Raw genomic sequence first — 20,400 nt, 5'->3', positions numbered from 1 at the left:
TACTCCGAGCATTCGGACAATTGGAGTTATTAGGAAAGACTTCTTTCTTTTGCCAAGTCCTAGTTTTGATTGTTACCCTCATCACATATATTCACCAATTTCACAGTGGAATAATATATTTGAATCGTGAAATGTGGGTAAATGTTTGTTGATTACAGCAGGGTCATCTGGTTGTATGGCCAGAAAGCAGATTATCCATTCAATGGGTTTTTGGTGCAGTTTGGACACCACTTGCATTTTACTGAATAACAAATGTTAGGAACTTGATAATTGTTCTTGTTTTCGTATCTCTTTCAATTGCTTTAAATTTTTAAAAATCCTATTGCAATGGTCACTAAAAATAATCAATGTGCTGCACAAATTGTGGTACATATTTCTTCTCTCTCAACCAGGAGATTCCGTTTCATGACAGCTATGTTTATTCAAACATCGAGTGTGATTATGTTGGATGGAAATCACCCCTCAGAGCGTTCTGACGATTGGAGTTATTAGATATGCTGTTTTCTTTTGCTAGGTGCTTCCTTTGATTGATACCTTTATCACTTATATTCGTCAATTTCACAGTGGAGCAATGTATTTGATTCGTGAAATGTGGGTAAATGTTTGTTGTTTACAGCAGGGTCATCTGGTTGTATGGCCAGAAAGCAGATTCTCTATTCAGTGGTCTTTTGGTGCAGATTGGACACCACATGCACTTTACTGAATAACGAATGTTCGGAATTTGATAAATCTTCTTGTTTAGGTATCTCCTTCATTTGTCTTTATTTTTAAAACTCTTATTGCAATGGTCACTAAAAATAATAAATGTGCTGCACAAATTGTGGAACATGTTTCTTCCCGCTCTACAGGGAGATTCTGTTTAATGCCAGCTATGTTTGTTCTACTTTTGAGTGTGATTTTGTTGAATGGGAAGCACTACTCTGAGCATTCTGACTATTGGAGTTATTTTCTTTTGATGAGTTCTTGTTTTGATTGTTACCCTCATCACATATATTCACCAATTTCACAGTGGAATAATATGTTTGAATCGTGAAATGTTGGCAAATGTTTGTTGATTACAGCAGGATCATCTGGTTGTATGGCCAGAAAGCTGATTCCCCATTCAATTGTCTTTTGGTGCATATTTGACACCACATGCACAAATTGTAGTACATGTTTCTTGCCTCTCAACAGGGAGATTCTGTTTCATGACTGCTATGTTTGTTCAAACATGGATTGTGATTTTGTTGGATGGGAACTACCACTCCAAGCACCCTGAGTATTGGAGTTATTAGGAAAGACCTCTTTCTCTTCCTAGGTGCTTCTTTTGATTGTTACCCTTATAACTTATATTCATCTGTTTTGCAGTGGAGTAATGTATTTGAATCGTTAAATGTGTGTAAATGTTTTTTGTTTAGAGCAGGGTCATCTGGTTGTATGACCAGAAAGCAGATTCTCCATTGAATGGGTTTTTAGTGCAGATTGGACACCACTTGCATTTTACTGAATAACAAGTGTTAGGAATTTGATAATTATTCTTGTTTTCGTATCTCGTTCAATTGCTTTAAATCATTAAGAATAATATTCCAATGGACACCAAAAATAATCAATGTGCTGCACAAATTGTGGTACATGTTTCTTCTCTCTCAACAGGGAGATTCCGTTTCATGACTGCTATGTTTATTCAAACATCAAGTGTGACTATGTTGGATGGAAATCACCACTCCGAGCGTTCTGACGATTGGAGTTATTAGAAATACTGTTTTCTTTTGCTAGGTGTTTCCTTTGATTGATACCTTTATCACTTATATTCGTCAATTTCACAGTGGAGTAATGTATTTGATTAGTGAAATGTGGGTAAATGTTTGTTGTTTACAGCAGGGTCATCTGGTTGTATGGCCAGAAAGCAGATTCTCTATTCAATGGTCTTTTGGTGCAGATTGGACACCACATGCACCTTACAGAATAACAAATGTTCAAAATTTGATAAATCTTCTTGTGGAGGTATCTCCTTCATTTGCTTTATATTTTTTAAAATATTATTGCAATGGTCACTAAAAATAATAAATGTGCTGCACAAATTGTGGTACATGTTTCTTCCCTCTCAACAGGGAGATTCCGTTTAATGCCTGCAATGTTCAACTTTCGAGTGTAATTTTGTTGGATTCGAGCACTACTCCGAGCATTCGGACAATTGGAGTTATTAGGAAAGACTTCTTTCTTTTGCTAAGTCCTAGTTTTGATTGTTACCCTCATCACATATATTCACCAATTTCACAGTGGAATAATATATTTGAATCGTGAAATGTGGGTAAATGTTTGTTGATTACAGCAGGGTCATCTGGTTGTATGGCCAGAAAGCAGATTATCCATTCAATGGGTTTTTGGTGCAGTTTGGACACCACTTGCATTTTACTGAATAACAAATGTTAGGAACTTGATAATTGTTCTTGTTTTCGTATCTCTTTCAATTGCTTTAAATTTTTAAAAATCCTATTGCAATGGTCACTAAAAATAATCAATGTGCTGCACAAATTGTGGTACATATTTCTTCTCTCTCAACCAGGAGATTCCGTTTCATGACTGCTATGTTTATTCAAACATCGAGTGTGATTATGTTGGATGGAAATCACCCCTCCGAGCGTTCTGACGATTGGAGTTATTAGATATGCTGTTTTCTTTTGCTAGGTGCTTCCTTTGATTGATACTTTTATCACTTATATTCGTCAATTTCACAGTGGAGTAATGTATTTGATTAGTGAAATGTGGGTAAATGTTTGTTGTTTAGAGCAGGGTCATCTGGTTGTATGGCCAGAAAGCAGATTCTCTATTCAATGGTCTTTTGGTGCAGATTGGACACCACATGCACTTTACTGAATAACAAATGTTAGGAATTTGATAATTATTCTTGTTTTCGTATCTCCTTCAATTGCTTTAAATTTTTAATAATCTTATTGCAATGATCACTAAAACAATAAATGTGGTTCACAAATTGTGGTACATGTTTCTTCCCTCTCAACAGGGAGATTCCGTTTAATGACTGCTATGTTCTAATTTCGAGTGTCATTTTGTTGTATGGGAAGCACTACTCCGAGCATTCTGACAATTGTGGTTATTAGGAAAGACATCTTTCTTTTGCTGAGTCCTTGTTTTGATTGTTACCCTCATCACATATATTTATCAATTTCACAGTGGAATATGATATTTGAATCGTGAAATGTGGGTAAATGTTTGTTGATTACAGCAGGGTCATCTGGTTGTATGGCCAGAAATCAGATTCCCCATTCAATCGCCTTATGGTGCATATTTGACACCACATGCACAAATTGTGGTACATGTTTCTTGCCTCTCAACAGGGAGATTCTGTTTCATGACTGCTATGTTTGTTCAAACATGGAGTGTGATTTTGTTGGATGGGAACTACCACTCCAAGCATCCTGAGTATAGGAGTTATTGGGAAAGACCTCTTTCTTTTCCTAGGTGCTTCTTTTGATTGTTACCCTTATAACTTATACTCATCTGTTTCGCAGTGGATTAATGTATTTGAATCGTTAAATGTGTGTAAATGTTTTTTGTTTAGAGCAGGGTCATCTGGTTGTACGACCAGAACGCAGATTCTCCATTGAATGGTTTTTTAGTGCAGATTGAACACCACTTGCATTTTACTGAATAACAAATGTTAGGAATTGGATAATTATTCTTGTTTTCGTATCTCCTTCAATTGCTTTAAATTTTTAAAAATCTTATTGCAATGGACACTAAGAATAATCAATGTGCTGCACAAATTGCGGTACATGTTTCTTCTCTCTCAACAGGGAGATTCCGTTTCATGACTGCTATGTTTATTCAAACATCAAGTGTGATTATGTTTAATGGAAATCACCACTCCGAGCGTTCTGACGATTGGAGTTATTAGAAATACTGTTTTCTTTTGCTAGGTGCTTCCTTTGATTGATATCTTTATCACTTATATTCGTCAATTTCACAGTGGAGTAATGTATTTGAATCGTTAAATGTGGGTAAATGTTTGTTGTTTAGAGCAGGGTGATCTGGTTGTATGACCAGAAAGCAGATTCTCCATTGAATGGGTTTTTAGTGCAGATTGGACACCACTTGCATTTTTCTGAATAACAAATGTTAGGAATTTGATAATTATTCTTGTTTTCGTATCTCCTTCAATTGCTTTAAATTTTTAAAAATCCTATTGCAATGGTCACTAAAAATAATCAATGTGCTGCACAGATTGTGGTACATGTTTCTTCTCTCTCAACCGGGAGATTCTGTTTCATGACTGCTATGTTTGTTCAAACATGGAGTGTGATTTTGTTGGATGGGAACTACCACTCCAAGCATCCTGAGTATTGGAGTTATTAGGAAAGACCTCTTTCTTTTCCTAGGTGGTTCTTTTGATTGTTACCCTTATAACTTATATTCATCTGTTTCGCAGTGGAGTAATGTATTTGAGTCGTTAAATGTGTGTAAATGTTTTTTGTTTAGAGCAGGGTCATCTGGTTGTATGGCCAGAACGCAGATTCTCTATTCAATGGTCTTTTGGTGCAGATTGGACACCACATGCACTTTACTCAATAACAAATGTTAGGAATTTGATAATTATTCTTGTTTTCGTATCTCCTTCAATTGCTTTAAATTTTTAATAATCTTATTGCAATGATCACTAAAACAATAAATGTGGTGCACAAATTGTGGTACATGTTTCTTCGCTCTCAACAGGGAGATTCCGTTTAATGCCTGCTATGTTCTACTTTCGAGTGTAATTTTGTTGGATGGGAAGCACTACTCCGAGCATTCTGACAATTGTAGTTATTAGGAAAGACATCTTTCTTTTGCTGAGTCCTTGTTTTGATTGTTACCCTCATCACATATATTTATCAATTTCACAGTGGAATATGATATTTGAATCGTGAAATGTGGGTAAATGTTTGTTGATTACAGCAGGGTCATCTGGTTGTATGGCCAGAAGTCAGATTCCCCATTCAATCGTCTTATGGTGCATATTCGACACCACATGCACAAATTGTGGTACATGTTTCTTGCCTCTCAAAAGGGAGATTCTGTTTCATGACTGCTATGTTTGTTCAAACATGGAGTGTGATTTTGTTGGATGGGAACTACCACTCCAAGCATCCTGAGTATAGGAGTTATTGGGAAAGACCTCCTTCTTTTCCTAGGTGCTTCTTTTGATTGTTACCCTTATAACTTATACTCATCTGTTTCGCAGTGGAGTAATGTATTTGAATCGTTAAATGTGTGTAAATGTTTTTTGTTTAGAGCAGGGTCATCTGGTTGTACGACCAGAAAGCAGATTCTCCATTGAATGGGTTTTTAGTGCAGATTGGACACCACTTGCATTTTACTGAATAACAAATGTTAGGAATTGGATAATTATTCTTGTTTTCGTATCTACTTCAATAGCTTTAAATTATTAAGAATAATATTCCAATGGACACTAAAAATAATCAATGTGCTGCACAAATTGTGGTACATGTTTCTTCTCTCTCAACAGGGAGATTCCGTTTCATGACTGCTATGTTTATTCAAACATCAAGTGTGATTATGTTCGATGGAAATCACCACTCCGAGCGTTCTGACGATTGGAGTTATTAGAAATACTGTTTTCTTTTGCTAGGTGCTTCCTTTGATTGATACCTTTATCACTTATATTCGTCAATTTCACAGTGGAGTAATGTATTTGATTCGTGAAATGTGGGTAAATGTTTGTTGTTTAGAGCAGGGTGATCTGGTTGTATGGCCAGAAAGCGGATTCTCTATTCAATGGTCTTTTGGTGCAGATTGGACACGACATGCACCTTACTGAATAACAAATGTTCCGAATTTGATAAATCTTCTTGTTGAGGTATCTCCTTCATTTGCTTTATATTTTTTTAAAATATTATTGCAATGGTCACTAAAAATAATAAATGTGCTGCACAAATTGTGGTACATGTTTCTTCCCTCTCAACAGGGAGATTCCGTTTAATGCCTGCTATGTTGTACTTTCGAGTGTAATTTTGTTGGATGGAAGCACTACTCCGAGCATTATGACAATTGGAGTTATTAGGAAAGATTTCTTTCTTTGGCTGAGTCCTTGTTTTGATAGTTACCCTCATCACATATATTCATCAATTTCACAGTGGAATAATATAGTTGAATAATTAAATGTGTTTAAATATTTGTTGATTACAGCAGGGTCATCTGGTTGTATGGCCAGAAAGCAGATTCCCCATTCAATCGTCTTTTGGTGCATATTTGACACCACATGCACAAATTGTGGTACATGTTTCTTGCCTCTAAACAGGGAGATTCTGTTTCGTGACTGCTATGTTTGTTCAAACATGGAGTGTGATTTTGTTGGATGGGAACTAACACTCCAAGCATCCTGAGTATTGGAGTTATTAGGAAAGACCTCTTTCTTTTCCTAGGTGGTTCTTTTGATTGTTACCCTTATAACTTATATTCATCTGTTTCGCAGTGGAGTAATGTATTTGAGTCGTTAAATGTGTGTAAATGTTTTTTGTTTAGAGCAGGGTCATCTGGTTGTATGACCAGAAAGCAGATTCTCCATTGAATGGGTTTTTAGTGCAGATTGGACACCACTTGCATTTTACTGAATAACAAATGTTAGGAATTTGATAATTATTCTTGTTTTCGTATCTCCTTCAATTGCTTTAAATTTTTAAAAATCCTATTGCAATGGTCACTAAAAATAATCAATGTGCTGCACAGATTGTGGTACAAGTTTCTTCTCTCTCAACCGGGAGATTCCGTTTCGTGACTGCTATGTTTATTCAAACATCGAGTGTGATTATGTTGGATGGAAATCACCTCTCCGAGCGTTCTGACGATTGGAGTTATTAGATATGCTGTTTTATTTTGCTAGGTGCTTCCTTTGATTGATACCTTTATCACTTATATTCGTCAATTTCACAGTGGAGTACTGTATTTGATTCGTGAAATGTGGGTAAATGTTTGTTGTTTACAGCAGGGTCATCTGGTTGTATGGCCAGAAAGCAGATTCCCCATTCAATCGTCTTTTGATGCATATTTGACACCACATGCACAAATTGTTGTACATGTTTCTTGCCTCTCAACAGGGAGATTCTGTTTCATGTTTGCTATGTTTGTTCAAACATGGAGTGTGATTTTGTTGGATGGGAACTACCACTCCAAGCATCCTGAGTATTGGAGTTATTAGGAAAGACCTCTTTCTTTTCGTAGGTGCTTCTTTCGATTGTTACCCTTAGAACTTATATTCATCTGTTTTGCAGTGGAGTAATGTATTTGAATCGTTAAATGTGTGTAAATGTTTTTTGTTTAGAGCAGGGTCATCTGGTTGTATGACCAGAAAGCAGATTCTCCATTGAATTTGTTTTTAGTGCAGATTGGACACCACTTGCATTTTACTGTATAACAAATGTTAGGAATTTGATAATTATTCTTGTTTTCGTATCTCCTTCAATTGCTTTAAATTTTTAAAAATCTTATTGCAATGGTCACTAAAAATAATCAATGTGCTGCACAAATTGTGGTACATGTTTCTTCTCTCTCAACAGGGAGATTCCGTTTCATGACTGCTATGTTTATTCAAACATCAAGTGTGATTATGTTGGATGGAAATCACCACTCCGAGTGTTCTGACGATTGGAGTTATTAGAAATACTGTTTTCTTTTGCTAGGTGCTTCCTTTGATTGATATCTTTATCACTTATATTCGTCAATTTCACAGTGGAGTAATGTATTTGATTCGTGAAATGTGGGTAAATGTTTGTTGTTTAGAGCAGGGTCATCTGTTTGTATGGCCAGAAAGCAGATTCTCTATTCAATGGTCTTTTGATGCAGATTGGACACCACATGCACATTACTGAATAACGAATGTTCGGAATTTGATAAATCTTCTTGTTGAGGTATCTCCTTCATTTGCTTTTTATTTTTAAAAATATTAATGCAATGGTCACTAAAAATAATCAATGTGCTGCACAAATTGTGGAACATGTTTCTTCCCTCTCAACAGGGAAATTCTGTTTAATGCCTGCTATGTTTGTTCTACTTTTGAGTGTGATTTTGTTGGATGGGAAGTACTACTTCGAATATTCTGACAATTGGAGTTATTAGCAATGACTTCTTTCTTTTGCTGAGTCCTTGTTTTGATTGTTACCCTCATCACATATATTCATCAATTTCACAGTGGAATAATATATTTGAATCGTGAAATGTTGGTAAATATTTGTTGATTACAGCAGGGTCATCTGGTTGTATGGCCAGAAAGCAGATTCCCCATTCAATCATCTTTGGTGCATATTTGACACCACATGCACAAATTGTGGTACATGTTTCTTGCCTCTCAACAGGGAGATTCTGTTTCATGACTGCTATGTTTGTTCAAACATGGAGTGTGATTTTGTTGGATGGGAACTACCACTCCAAGCATCCTGAGTATTGGAGTTATTAGGAAAGACCTCTTTCTTTTCCTAGGTGGTTCTTTTGATTGTTACCCTTATATCTTATATTCATCTGTTTCGCAGTGGAGTAATGTATTTGAATCGTTAAATGTGTGTAAATGTGTTTTGTTTAGAGCAGGGTCATCTGGTTGTATGACCAGAAAGCAGATGCTCCATTGAATGGGTTTTTAGTGCAGATTGGACACCACTTGCATTTTACTGAATAACAAATGTTAGCAATTTGATAATTATTCTTGTTTTCGTATCTCCTTCAATTGCTTTAAATTTTTAAAAATCTTATTGCAATGGTCACTAAAAATAATCAATGTGCTGCACAAATTTTGGTACATGTTTCTTCTCTCTGAACAGGGAGATTCCGTTTCATGACTGCTATGTTTATTCAAACATCGAGTGTGATTATGTTGGATGGAAATCACCTCTCCGAGCGTTCTGACGATTGGAGTTATTAGATATGCTGTTTTCTTTTGCTAGGTGCTTCCTTTGATTGATACCTTTATCACTTATATTCGTCAATTTCACAGTGGAGTAATGTATTTGATTCGTGAAATGTGGGTAAATGTTTGTTGTTTACAGCAGGGTCATCTGGTTGTATGGCAAGAAAGCAGATTCTCTATTCAATGGTCTTTTGATGCAGATTGGACACCACATGCACATTACTGAATAACAAATGTTCGGAATTTGATAAGTCTTCTTGTTGAGGTATCTCCTTCATTTGCTTTTTATTTTTAAAAATATTAATTCAATGGTCACTAAAAATAATAAATGTGCTGCACAAATTGTGGTACATGTTTCTTCCCTCTCAACAGGGAGATTCAGTTTAATGCCTGCTATGTTCTACTTTCGAGTGTAATTTTGTTGGATGGAAGCACTACTCCGTGCATTCTGACAATTGGAGTTATTAAGAAAGACTTCTTTCTTTTGCTAAGTCCTAGTTTTGATTGTTACCCTCATCACATATATTCATCAGTTTCACAGTGGAATAATATATTTGAATCGTGAAATGTGGGTAAATGATTGTTGATTACAGCAAGGTCATCTGGTTGTATGGCCAGAAATCAGATTCCCCATTCAATCATCTTTTGGTGCATATTTGACACCACATGCACAAATTGTGGTACATGTTTCTTGCCTCTAAACAGGGAGATTCTGTTTCATGACTGCTATGTTTGTTCAAAACATGGAGTGTGATTTTGTTGGATGGGAACTACCACTCCAAGCATCCTGAGTATTGGAGTTATTAGGAAAGACCTCTTTCTTTTCCTAGGTGGTTCTTTTGATTCTTACCCTTATAACTTATATTCATCTGTTTCACAGTGGAGTAATGTATTTGAATCGTTAAATGTGTGTAAATGTTTTTTGTTTAGAGCAGGGTTATCTGGTTGTATGACCAGAAAGCAGATTCTCCATTGAATGGGTTTTTAGTGCAGATTGGACACCACTTGCATTTTACTGAATAACAAATGTTAGGAATTTGATAATTATTCTTGTTTTCGTATCTCCTTCAATTGCTTTAAATTTTTAAAAATCCTATTGCAATGGTCACTAAAAATAATCAATGTGCTGCACAGATTGTGGTACATGTTTCTTCTCTCTCAACCGGGAGATTCCGTTTCATGACTGCTACGTTTATTCAAACACCGAGTGTGATTATGTTGGATGGAAATCACCTCTCCGAGCGTTCTGACGATTGGAGTTATTAGATATGCTGTTTTCTTTTGCTAGGTGCTTCCTTTGATTGATACCTTTATCAATTATATTCGTCAATTTCACAGTGGAGTAATGTATTTGATTCGTGAAATGTGGGTAAATGTTTGTTGTTTACAGCAGGGTCATCTGGTTGTATGGCCAGAAAGCAGATTTTCTAGTCAATGGTCTTTTGGTGCAGATTGGACACCACATGCACTTTACTGAATAACGAATGTTCGGAATTTGATAAATCTTCTTGTTTAGGTATCTCCTTCATTTGTTTTTTATTTTTAAAACTCTTATTGCAATGGTCACTAAAAATAATCAATGTGCTGCACATATTGTGGAACATGTTTCTTCCCTCTCAACTGGGAGATTCTGTTTAATGCCAGCTATGTTTGTTCTACTTTTGAGTGTGATTTTGTTTGATGGGAAGCACTACTCCGAGCATTCTGACAATTGAAGTTATTAGGAAAGACTTCTTTCTTTTGCTGAGTCCTTGTTTTGATTGTTACCCTCATCACATATATTCATCAATTTCACAGTGGAATAATATATTTGAATCCTAATGTGTGGGTAATTGTTTATTGATTACAGCAGGGTCATCTGGTTGTATGGCCAGAAAGCAGATTCCCCATTCAATCGTCTTTTGGTTCATATTTGACACCACATGCACAAATTGTGGTACATGTTTCTTGCCTCTCAACAGGGAGATTCTGTGTCATGACTGCTATGTTTGTTCAAACATGGAGTGTGATTTTGTTGGATGTGAACTACCACTCCAAGCATCCTGAGTATTGGAGTTATTAGGAAAGACCTCTTTCTTTTCCTAGGTGGTTCTTTTGATTGTTACCCTTATAACTTATATTCATCTGTTTCACAGTGGAGTAGTGTATTTGAATCGTTAAATGTGTGTAAATGTTTTTTGTTTAGAGCAGGGTAATCTGGTTGTATTACCAGAAAGCAGATTCTCCATTGAATGGGTTTTTAGTTCAGATTGGACACCACTTGCATTTTACTGAATAACAAATGTTAGGAATTTGATAATTATTTTTGTTTTCGTATCTCCTTCAATTGCTTTAAATTATTAAGAATAATATTCCAATGGACACTAAAAATAATCAATGTGCTGCACAAATTGTGGTACATGTTTCTTCTCTCTCAACAGGGAGATTCCGTTTCATGACTGCTATGTTTATTCAAACATCGAGTGTGATTATGTTGGATGGAAATCACCACTCCCAGCGTTCTGACGATTGGAGTTATTAGAAATACTGTTTTATTTTGCTAGGTGCTTCCTTTGATTGATACCTTTATCACTTATATTCGTCAATTTCACAGTGGAGTAATGTATTTGATTCGTGAAATGTGGGTAAATGTTTGTTGTTTACAGCAGGGTCATCTGGTTGTATGGCCAGAAAGCAGATTCCCCATTCAATCGTCTTTTGATGCATATTTGACACCACATGCACAAATTGTTGTACATGTTTCTTGCCTCTCAACAGGGAGATTCTGTTTCATGTTTGCTATGTTTGTTCAAACATGGAGTGTGATTTTGTTGGATGGGAACTACCACTCCAAGCATCCTGAGTATTGGAGTTATTAGGAAAGACCTCTTTCTTTTCGTAGGTGCTTCTTTCGATTGTTACCCTTAGAACTTATATTCATCTGTTTTGCAGTGGAGTAATGTATTTGAATCGTTAAATGTGTGTAAATGTTTTTTGTTTAGAGCAGGGTCATCTGGTTGTATGACCAGAAAGCAGATTCTCCATTGAATTTGTTTTTAGTGCAGATTGGACACCACTTGCATTTTACTGTATAACAAATGTTAGGAATTTGATAATTATTCTTGTTTTCGTATCTCCTTCAATTGCTTTAAATTTTTAAAAATCTTATTGCAATGGTCACTAAAAATAATCAATGTGCTGCACAAATTGTGGTACATGTTTCTTCTCTCTCAACAGGGAGATTCCGTTTCATGACTGCTATGTTTATTCAAACATCAAGTGTGATTATGTTGGATGGAAATCACCACTCCGAGTGTTCTGACGATTGGAGTTATTAGAAATACTGTTTTCTTTTGCTAGGTGCTTCCTTTGATTGATATCTTTATCACTTATATTCGTCAATTTCACAGTGGAGTAATGTATTTGATTCGTGAAATGTGGGTAAATGTTTGTTGTTTAGAGCAGGGTCATCTGTTTGTATGGCCAGAAAGCAGATTCTCTATTCAATGGTCTTTTGGTGCAGATTGGACACCACATGCACTTTACTGAATAACAAATGTTCAGAATTTGATAAATCTTCTTGTTGAGGTATCTCCTTCATTTGCTTTATATTTTTTAAAATATTATTGCAATGGTCACTAAAAATAATAAATGTGCTGCACAAATTGTGGTACATGTTTCTTCCCTCTCAACAGGGAGATTCCGTTTAATGCCTGCTATGTTCTACTTTCGAGTGTAATTTTGTTGGATGGAAGCACTACTCCGAGCATTCTGACAATTGGAGTTATTAGGAAAGACTTCTTTCTTTTGCTGAGTCCTTGTTTTGATTGTTACCCCCATCACATATATTCATCAATTTCACAGTGGAATAATATAGTTGAATAATGAAATGTGTTTAAATATTTGTTGATTACAGCAGGGTCATCTGGTTGTATGGCCAGAAAGCAGATTCCCCATTCAATCGTCTTTTGGTGCATATTTGACACCACATGCACAAATTGTGGTACATGTTTCTTGCCTCTCAACAGGGATATTCTATTTCATGACTGCTATGTTTGTTCAAACAAGGAGTGTGATTTTGTTGGATGGGAACTACCACTCCAAGCATACTGAGTATAGGAGTTATTGGGAAGGACCTCCTTCTTTTCCTAGGTGCTTCTTTTGATTTTTACCCTTATAACTTATACTCATCTGTTTCGCAGTGGAGTAATGTATTTGAATCGTTAAATGTGTGTAAATGTTTTTTGTTTAGAGCACGGTCATTTGGTTGTATGACCAGAAAGCAGATTCTCTATTCAATGGTCTTTTGGTGCAGATTGGACACCACTTGCATTTTACTGAATAACAAATGTTAGGAATTTGATAATTATTCTTGTTTTCGTATCTCCTTCAATTGCTTTGAATTTTTAAAAATCTTATTGCAATGGTCACTAAAAATAATCAATGTGCTGCACAAATTGTGGTACATGTTTCTTCTCTCTCAACAGGGAGATTCCGTTTCATGACTGCTATGTTTATTCAAACATCGAGTGTGATTATGTTGGATGGAAATCACCACTCCGAGCATTCTGACGATTTGAGTTATTAGAAATACTGTTTTCTTTTCTAGGTGCTTCCTTTGATTGATACCTTTATCATTTATATTCGTCAATTTCACAGTGGAGTAATGTATTTGATTCATGAAATGTGGGAAAATGTTAGTTGTTTACAGCAGGGTCATGTGGCTGTATGGCAAGAAAGCAGATTCTCTATTCAATGGTCTTTTGATGCAGATTGGACACCACATGCACATTACTGAATAACGAATGTTCGGAATTTGATAAATCTTCTTGTTGAGGTATCTCCTTCATTTGCTTTTTATTTTTAAAAATATTAATGCAATGGTCACTAAAAATAATCAATGTGCTGCACAAATTGTGGAACATGTTTCTTCCCTCTCAACAGGGAAATTCTGTTTCATGACTGCTATGTTTGTTCAAACATGGAGTGTGATTTTGTTGGATGGGAACTACCACTCCAAGCATCCTGAGTATTGGAGTTATTAGGAAAGACCTCTTTCTTTTCCTAGGTGGTTCTTTTGATTGTTACCCTTATATCTTATATTCATCTGTTTCGCAGTGGAGTAATGTATTTGAATCGTTAAATGTGTGTAAATGTGTTTTGTTTAGAGCAGGGTCATCTGGTTGTATGACCAGAAAGCAGATGCTCCATTGAATGGGTTTTTAGTGCAGATTGGACACCACTTGCATTTTACTGAATAACAAATGTTAGCAATTTGATAATTATTCTTGTTTTCGTATCTCCTTCAATTGCTTTAAATTTTTAAAAATCTTATTGCAATGGTCACTAAAAATAATCAATGTGCTGCACAAATTGTGGTACATGTTTCTTCTCTCTGAACAGGGAGATTCCGTTTCATGACTGCTATGTTTATTCAAACATCAAGTGTGATTATGTTGGATGGAAATCACCACTCCGAGCGTTCTGACGATTGGAGTTATTAGAAATACTGTTTTCTTTTGCTAGGTGCTTCCTTTGATTGATACCTTTATCACTTATATTCGTCAATTTCACAGTGGAGTAATGTATTTGATTCGTGAAATGTGGGTAAATGTTTGTTGTTTACAGCAGGGTCATCTGGTTGTATGGCCAGAAAGCAGATTCTCTATTCAGTGGTCTTTTGGTGCAGATTGGACACCACATGCACCTTACTGAATAACGAATGTTCGGAATTTGATAAATCTTCTTGTTGAGGTATCTCCTTCATTTGCTTTATATTTTTTAAAATATTATTGCAATGGTCACTAAAAGTAATAAATGTGCTGCACAAATTGTGGTACATGTTTCTTCCCTCTCAACAGGGAGATTCCGTTTAATGCCTGCTATGTTCTACTTTCGAGTGTAATTTTGTTGGATGGAAGCACTACTCCGAGCATTCTGACAATTGGAGTTATTAGAAAAGACTTCTTTCTTTTGCTGAGTCCTTGTTTTGATTGTTACCCTCATCACATATATTCATCAATTTCTCAGTGGAATAATATAGTTGAATAATGAAATGTGTTTAAATATTTGTTGATTACAGCAGGGTCATCTGGTTGTATGGCCAGAAAGCAGATTCCCCATTCAGTCGTCTTTTGGTGCATATTTGACACAACATGTACAAATTGTGGTACATGTTTCTTGCCTCTCAACAGGGAGATTCTGTTTCATGTTTGCTATGTTTGCTCAAACATGGAGTGTGATTTTGTTGGATGGGAACTACCACTCCACGCATCCTGAGTATAGGAGTTATTAGATATGCTGTTTTCTTTTCCTATGTGCTTCTTTTGATTTTTACCCTTATAACTTATACTCATCTGTTTCGCAGTGGAGTAATGTATTTGAATCGTTAAATGTGTGTAAATGTTTTTTGTTTAGAGCAGGGTCATCTGGTTGTATGACCAGAAAGCAGATTCTCCATTGAATGGGTTTTTACTGCAGATTGGACACCACTTGCATTTTACTGAATAACAAATGTTAGCAATTTGATAATTATTTTTGTTTTCATATCTCCTTCAATTGCTTTAAATTATTAAGAATAATATTCCAACTGACACTAAAAATAATCAATGTGCTACACAAATTGTGGTGCATGTTTCTTCTCTCTCAACAGGGAGATTCCGTTTCATGACTGCTATGTTTATTCAAACATCAAGTGTGACTATGTTGGATGGAAATCACCACTCCGAGCGTTCTGACGATTGGAGTTATTAGAAGTACTGTTTTCTTTTGCTAGGTGCTTCCTTTGATTGATACATTTATCACTTATATTCGTCAATTTCACAGTGGAGTAATGTATTTGATTCGTGAAATGTGGGTAAATGTTTGTTGTTTACAGCAGGGTCATCTGGTTGTATGGCCAGAGAGCAGACTCTCTATTCAGTGGTCTTTTGGTGCAGATTGGACACCACATGCACCTTACTGAATAACAAATGTTCGGAATTTGATAAATCTTCTTGTTGAGGTATCTCCTTCATTTGCTTTATATTTTTTAAAATATTATTGCAATGGTCACTAAAAATAATAAATGTGCTGCACAAATTGTGGAACATGTTTCTTCCCTCCCAACAGGGAGATTCCGTTTAATGCCTGCTATGTTCTACTTTGGAGTGTAATTTTGTTGGATGGAAGCACTACTCCGAGCATTCTGACAATTGGAGTTATTAGGAAAGACTTCTTTCTTTTGCTGAGTCCTTGTTTTGATTGTTACCCTCATCACATATATTCATCAATTTCACAGTTTAATAATATAGTTGAATAATGAAATGTGTTTAAATGTTTGTTGATTGCAGCAGGGTCATCTGGTTGTATGGCCAGAAAGCAGATTCCCCATTCAATCGTCTTTTGGTGCATATTTTACACCAGATGCACAAATTGTGGTACATGTTTCTTGCCTCTCAACAGGGAGATTCTGTTTCGTGTTTGCTATGTTTGCTCAAACATGGAGTGTGATTTTGTTGGATGGGAACTACCACTCCAAGCATCCTGGGTATTGGAGTTATTAGGAAAGACCTCTTTCATTTCCTAGGTGGTTCTTTTGATTGTTACCCTTATAACTTATATTCATCTGTTTCGCAGTGGAGTAATGTATTTGAATCGTTAAATGTGTGTAAATGTTTTTTGTTTAGAGCAGGGTCATCTGGTTGTATGACCAGAAAGCAGATTATCCATTCAATAGGTTTTTGGTGCAGTTTGGACACCACTTGCATTTTACTGAATAACAAATGTTAGGAATTTGATAATTATTCTTGTTTTCGTATCTCTTTCAGTTGCTTTGAATTTTTATAAATCTTATTGCAATGGTCACTAAAAATAAGCAATGTGCTGCACAAATTGTGGTACATGTTTCTACTCTCTCAATCGGGAGATTCCGTTTCATGACTGCTATGTTTATTCAAACATCAAGTGTGATTATGTTGGATGGAAATCACCACTCCGAGCGTTCTGACGATTGGAGTTATTAGATACGCTGTTTTCTTTTGCCAGGTGCTTCCTTTGATTGATATCTTTATCACTTATATTCGTCAATTTCACAGTGGAGTAATGTATTTGATTCGTGAAATGTGGGTAAATGTTTGTTGTTTACAGCATGGTCATATGGTTGTATGGCCAGAAAGCAGATTCTCTATTCAATGGTCTTTTGGTGCAGATTGGACACCACATGCACTTTACTGAATAACGAATGTTCGGAATTTGATAAATCTTCTTGTTTACGTATCTCTTTCATTTATTTTTTATTTTTAAAAATCTTATTGCAATGGTCACTAAAAATAATAAATGTGCTGCACAAATTGTGGAACATGTTTCTTCCCTCTCAACAGGGAGATTCCGTTTAATGCCTGCTATGTTCTACTTTCGAGTGTAATTTTGTTGGATGGAAGCACTACTACAAGCATTCTGACAATTGGAGTTATTAGGAAGGACATCTTTCTTTTGCTAAGTCCTAGTTTTGATTGTTACCCTTATCACATATATTCATCAGTTTCACAGTGGAATAATATATTTGAATCGTGAAATGTGTGTAAATAATTGTTGATTACAGCAAGGTCATCTGGTTGTATGGCCAGAAAGCAGATTCCTCATTCAATCGTCTTTTGATGCATATTTGTCACCACATGCACAAATTGTGGTACATGTTTCTTGCCTCTCAACAGGGAGATTCTGTTTCATGACTGCTACGTTTGTTCAAACATGGAGTGTGATTTTGTTGGATGGGAACTACCACTCCAAGCATCCTGAGTATTGGAGTTATTAGGAAAGACCTCTTTCTTTTCCTTGGTGCTTCTTTTGATTGTTACCCTTATAACTTATATTCATCTGTTTCTCAGTGGAGTAATGTATTTGAATCGTTAAATGTGTGTAAATGTTTTTTGTTTAGAGCAGGGTCATCTGGTTGTATGACCAGAAAGCAGATTCTCCATTGAATTGGTTTTTAGTGCAGATTGGACACCACTTGCATTTTACTGAATAACAAATGTTAGGAATTTGATAAATATTCTTGTTTTCGTATCTCCTTCAATTGCTTTAAATTTTAAAAAGTCTTATTGCAATGGTCACTAAAAATAATCAATGTGCTGCACAAATTGTGGTACATGTTTCTTCTCTCTCAACAAGGAGATTCCCTTTCATGACTGCTATGTTAATTCAAACATCAAGTATGATTATGTTGGATGGAAATCACCACTCCGAGCGTTCTGACGATTGGAGTTATTAGATACGCTGTTTTCTTTTGCCAGGTGCTTCCTTTGATTGATATCTTTATCACTTATATTCGTCAATTTCACAGTGGATTAATGTATTTGATTCGTGAAGTGTGGGTAAATGTTTGTTGTTTACAGCATGGTCATATGGTTGTATGGCCAGAAAGCAGATTCTCTATTCAATGGTCTTTTGGTGCAGATTGGACACCACATGCACTTTACTGAATAACGAATGTTCGGAATTTGATAAATCTTCTTGTTTAGGTATCTCTTTCATTTAGTTTTTATTTTTAAAAATCTTATTGCAATGGTCACTAAAAATAATAAATGTGCTGCACAAATTGTGGAACATGTTTCTTCCCTCTCAACAGGGAGATTCCGTTTAATGCCTGCTATGTTCTACTTTCGAGTGTAATTTTGTTGGATGGAAGCACTACTACGAGCATTCTGACAATTGGAGTTATTAGGAAAGACATCTTTCTTTTGCTAAGTCCTAGTTTTGATTGTTACCCTTATCACATATATTCATCAGTTTCACAGTGGAATAATATATTTGAATTGTGAAATGTGTGTAAATGATTGTTGATTACAGCAAGGTCATCTGGTTGTATGGCCAGAAAGCAGATTCCACATTCAATCGTCTTTTGATGCATATTTTTCACCACATGCACAAATTGTGGTACATGTTTCTTGCCTCTCAACAGGGAGATTCTGTTTCATGACTGCTACGTTTGTTCAAACATGGAGTGTGATTTTGTTGGATGGGAACTACCACTCCAATCATCGTGAGTATTGGAGTTATTAGAAAGGACCTCTTTCTTTTCCTAAGTGGTTCTTTTGATTGTTACCCTTATAACTTATATTCATCTGTTTCGCAGTGGAGTAATGTATTTGAATCGTTAAATGTGTGTAAATGTTTTTTGTTTAGAGCAGGGTCATCTGCTTGTATGACCAGAAAGCAGATTATCCATTCAATGGGTTTTTGGTGCCGTTAGGACACCACTTGCATTTTACTGAATAACAAATGTTAGGAATTTGATAATTATTCTTTTTTTCGTATCTCCTTCAGTTGCTTTAAATTTTTATAAATCTTATTGCAATGGTCACTAAAAATAATCAATGTGCTGCACAAATTGTGGTACATGTTTCTTCTCTCTCAACAGGTAGATTCCGTTTAATGCCTGCTATGTTCTACTTTCGCGTGTAATTTTCATGGATGGAAGCACTAATCCGAGCATTCTGACAATTGGAGTTATTAGGAAAGACATCTTTCTTTTGCTAAGTCCTAGTTTTGATTGTTACCTTTATCACATATATTAATCAGTTTCACAGTGGAATAATATATTTGAATCGTGAAATGTGTGTAAATGATTGTTGATTACAGCAAGGTCATCTGGTTGTATGGCCAGAAAGCAGATTCCTCATTCAATCGTCTTTTGATGCATATTTGTCACCACATGCACAAATTGTGGTACATGTTTCTTGCCTCTCAACAGGGAGATTCTGTTTCATGACTGCTACGTTTGTTCAAACATGGAGTGTGATTTTGTTGGATGGGAACTACCACTCCAATCATCCTGAGTATTGGACTTATTAGGAAGGACCTCTTTCTTTTCCTAGGTGGTTCTTTTGATTGTTACCCTTATAACTTATATTCATCTGTTTCGCAGTGGAGTAATGTATTTGAATCGTTAAATGTGTGTAAATGTTTTTTGTTTAGAGCAGGGTCATCTGGTTGTATGACCAGAAAGCAGATTATCCATTCAATGGGTTTTTGGTGCCGTTTGGACACCACTTGCATTTTACTGAATAACAAATGTTAGGAATTTGATATTTATTCTTGTTTTCGTATCTCCTTCAGTTGCTTTAAATTTTTATAAATCTTATTGCAATGGTCACTAAAAATAATCAATGTCCTGCACAAATTGTGGTACATGTTTCTTCTCTCTCAACAGGTAGATTCCATTTAATGCCTGCTATGTTCTACTTTCGCGTGTAATTTTCATGGATGGAAGCACTAATCCGAGCATTCTGACAATTGGAGTTATTAGGAAAGACTTCTTTCTTTTGCTGTGTCCTGGTTTTTGATTGTTACCCTCATCACATATATTCATCAACTTCACAGTGGAATAATATATTTGAATCGTGAAATGTGGGTAAATGATTGTGGATTACAGCAAGGTCATCTGGTTGTATGGCCAGAAAGCAGATTCCCCATTCAATCGTCTTTTGGTGCATATTTGACACCACGGGCACAAATTGTGGTACATGTTTCTTGCCTCTCAACAGGGA

The sequence above is a fragment of the Schistocerca gregaria genome, unplaced genomic scaffold (genome assembly GCF_023897955.1).
Source record: "Schistocerca gregaria isolate iqSchGreg1 unplaced genomic scaffold, iqSchGreg1.2 ptg000244l, whole genome shotgun sequence".
In the NCBI taxonomy this organism is placed as follows: Eukaryota; Metazoa; Arthropoda; class Insecta; order Orthoptera; family Acrididae; genus Schistocerca; species Schistocerca gregaria.
The sequence above is the reverse complement of the archived record's forward strand: the minus strand, read 5'-3'. Positions refer to the sequence as shown.